At 49.0% G+C, this 3,672-nt stretch overlaps 1 pseudogene; it reads left to right on the top strand.

Annotated features, from left to right (window-relative positions):
• The first annotated feature begins 2,205 nt into the window (after positions 1–2,205).
• Positions 2,206–3,078, top strand: LOC114107937 (mitochondrial nicotinamide adenine dinucleotide transporter SLC25A51-like; annotated as a pseudogene).
• Positions 3,079–3,672: the final 594 nt, after the last annotated feature.

The raw sequence follows: 3,672 nt of genomic DNA, 5'->3' as shown, positions 1-3,672 counted from the left end.
TGACACAGGATCCTCTCTGAATTGATGGTGGTCTCTTACCTCAAATTGGTCTTTTTCTCTCTGGGTATGAGGTGATCATACTAATCTTCTCAGAGTGCCACAACAAAATGTCGTAGACTCAGCAGATTAAACGCCGACAGTTATTGCTCACAGTTCTAGAGGTAGGGAAGTTCAAGGTCAAGGTGCTGGCAGATTCGGTTCCTGGTAAGGGCCTGGACCCTGGCTTGCAGACAGTCACCCTCTCAGTGTATCCTCTCATGGTAAAGAGCGGGGAGACACAGAGACACAGAGAGCACATGCCGATGTCTCTCTCTCTCCTTAGCAGGACCAGTTCTACAGCTGGAAGGCACCACCCTGTGACCTCATCTAACCTGAATCACTCCTATAGATTCTACCTTCAGGTACAGCCACACTGGGGATCAGGGATTCAGCATATGAATTTTGAGAGGCACAATTCAGTCCAGAACAATGGTCAAACCACCAGCAACCCCACCACCACCACCACTGAAGTCAAGTTTCCATCATGTTGAACCAGAGAAGCTCCATCCAGCACCATCCTGACATCTGATGCCCCAAATGTCGGGGTGCAGGGTAGGCTGGAGGTCACCAGGAGATGTTGGGATCCTCGGTGACGCTGGCCAGAGCCCAACAGGTACTGGAAAGCCATCTCAGGGCAGAATTAACACACAACTTCAAATACCCTCGTTCCTATGAATTGGGGGAATTTGGGGACCTTTCCCTCTCACTCTTGGAAGTTGTGGCCTGCTGGAAGAGTAAACCCAGACATTACAAATAAGAAAAAAAAAAATATGCCACCAATCTGCCTGGCCTCCGAGGAGCTAAGATCTTCCTAGACGCTGGCTCTGTGGGAACCCACCCAGGGGGCTGTTGAAGAAGCTGATTTGCTCTGATTTCATCATTGACAATCTTTCTCATCTCCCCCAACTTTCCATTAACTTCTCTCACCTCCTGATAGATGCCAAAGAGATGAAGCGAATGTTCTGGTTTCACAGGGAAAAGAGTGGGGCGGCCAGGCTGAGGAGATGGCCAGCCTCCATGTGGAGTGGACTCTGAGTAGCAGGCAGGACACAGGGGAAGGCAAGCACCCCAAGGTGCAGAAGCAGGTGCCACATGGGCCATGAAGTCCTTGGCTCCAAAGCACAGAGCAGTGGCCAGGACTCGCCCAGGCCACAGGCAGCTGTGCAGGCCAAGTGTCTCTAAAGACAGGAGGAGGAATGTCCCAGGATTCCTTACAGGGCAGGACCAGCCTGAAGGTCCTGTCTATTAATACTGAGAGCCGGTGGCATCTCCTGAAGCTGACCATGGCTGGGCGCTATGCTGGGCATTTACAATCACTATGGACTGAATTATGTCCCCCTAAATTCATGTTGAAAGCGTAACCCCCAATATGATGGTATTTGGAGCCTTTAAAGAGGTTAAATGACGTCCTAAGGGTGGAGTTCCAATCCAACAGGACTGGTATCTCTACTAGAAGAGAAAGAGACCCAGAAATCTCTTTCTCCCTGTGTCTCTCTGTCTCTGTGAAGGAGGCTGTCTGCAAGCCAGTCAAATAACCCCAACCAGGAATCCAAGCCTCTTGGAACCTTGCCCTTGAACTTCTCAACCTCCAGACCTGTGAGTAAATTAAGGCACCCTGTCTGTGGTATTTTGTTACAGCGGCCCTCACTGACAAACACAGCATAATATAGTTCAAACACAAGTTGGTTTATTTTACCCCAAAAAGGCTGATTAATTTAAGCATCGTAAGTTCCCTATACCGGTTTTGCCATTACCTTTTTTCTTGCTCAACATCTTGATGAGTACCTCTGCAGGACAGTGGCTGGGAGAGTGAGGCCAGGTACCCGAGGCCCCAGAAATCCAGTGATCAAAACTGACTCCAGTGGGACTGGGGTTATGGCTCAGCGGTAGAGCGCTTGCCTCGCATGTGCGAGGCCATGGGTTCGATCCTCAGCAACACACAAAAACAGATAAATAAATGTATTGTGTACAACTACAACTTTATATATATATATATATATATATTAAAAAAAAAACTGACTCCAGAAGAAAGACCCTGACAAACCCATAACAACGGAAGAAATCAGTGAAGTTGCCCAAAAGCTGTCATCCCCCAAGCCACCAGGCTCAGCTGGTGTCACAGGTTAAAAAAACGATCCTTCACGAAGCAGAAAGATCTTATGCAGCATGACGGATTCAGAGGCTCATGAAGAGAGGCCACCGATCCTAACGTCTGCAAAACAAGACATCTCGCCTTGTCACCAATGTTGGTGAGAGGAAGCCTTGTGTGGTGGCTGCGAAGCTTTCAACAATGTCGCCAGCACCTTTCCCATTCCCAAGATCCATTTCTTGGCAGCTGCTCTGTGGAATCAAAACCCACGATGCAGTGCTTCAGTTGAGGGTGGATTTCAAAACTTGTATCGCGGGATCCCTCCCCAATTAATGCAGAAAACAACCACCCTGGCAGTTATGTTTGGTGTGTGAGGATTCATCTTGCCTTCTCCAAAAGCACGTCAGTGCCCCCGAGTTTGCAACCCGTGGCTGGTGGCAGCAGGACTTGCAGGGACAACCGAAGCCATTTTTCACTCCATTGGAAAGACTTCAGACTTGGCTTCAAGACCACAAGCATCGTGACCAATTCACAGGTACTTATCAGCCTTTCGGGGCACTGAAGGGCCATGGAATTGGGGAGTGTTATGGAGGTTTGGTGCCCCTTCTTTTCTGTAATGGATTCAGCAAGGTCCTTTTCTTTGGCTTTCGAGGTCCCATGAAGGAGCCACCTGCCTTCTCAGGGCTCATTTGGTCAATGACTTTATCTGTGGAGGTCTATTGGGTGCCATGTTGGGATTCTTGTTTGTTTGTTTCCAATTAATGTTGTAAAAACTCACATCCAATCTCAGGTTGGTGGGGAGTTTCAGTCTTTCCCCCAAGGTTTTCAGAACCATCTGGCTAGAACAGGACAGGAAACTGACAAATCTTTTCAGAGGTGCCCATCTGAAGTACCACCCGCCTCTCATAATCAATACTAGTTAGGAGTTCTTGTTAAAGGTTAAGTGGTGAAATGCCGTTGGTTAACTAAATAGACCAAAGAACGTAGTTTGGTCTTGTTTCTAATTGCCTAGATATAAGATGGTGTCATTAATCCAGGTGAAGCCGAATTAGACAGGCAGTCAGTATAGATAGGTAAATCGAGTCAGGTCGGATCAAGGAGGCCAATTTGAGTGAGTCCAGGAAGTTGGAGGCTGTCCCCTGAGGGATTAAAATGTTAATTCCTTCAGAGCCCTTCCTCACCTTTATCAAGAACCTGCCCTGCTCCTACCTGTTGTCAAGGTCACCTGTCCCCGAGCTGCCCCTCCCCGAAGGGAGCTGTAAGGTTGTTGATTAATGTGACCTGGGCAGCTCCATCCTGCCTTCCCCCTTCAGCCCACCTGTGTCCCCCCTTAGGCCACCCCACCAGCATTCCTGGGCCCAGTCACATAGGCAGGAAGGAGAGAGATAAGGGGAAGAGGTCAGGAGAACAAAGGAAGCCTCGGACATGTAGAAAGGACAGAGCACCTGGCTTCTTGGGATACCAGGACACCAGCCATGCCCCTTCTCCCTCCCTGCTCTGTAGGCTTGCCTTAGCTAACGTCCAAACTTCAACGTCTGGGGAAG

Source organism: Marmota flaviventris, chromosome 16 (genome assembly GCF_047511675.1).
Source record: "Marmota flaviventris isolate mMarFla1 chromosome 16, mMarFla1.hap1, whole genome shotgun sequence".
Lineage (NCBI taxonomy): Eukaryota > Metazoa > Chordata > Mammalia > Rodentia > Sciuridae > Marmota > Marmota flaviventris.
This window is presented reverse-complemented; position numbering and strand designations above follow the sequence as displayed.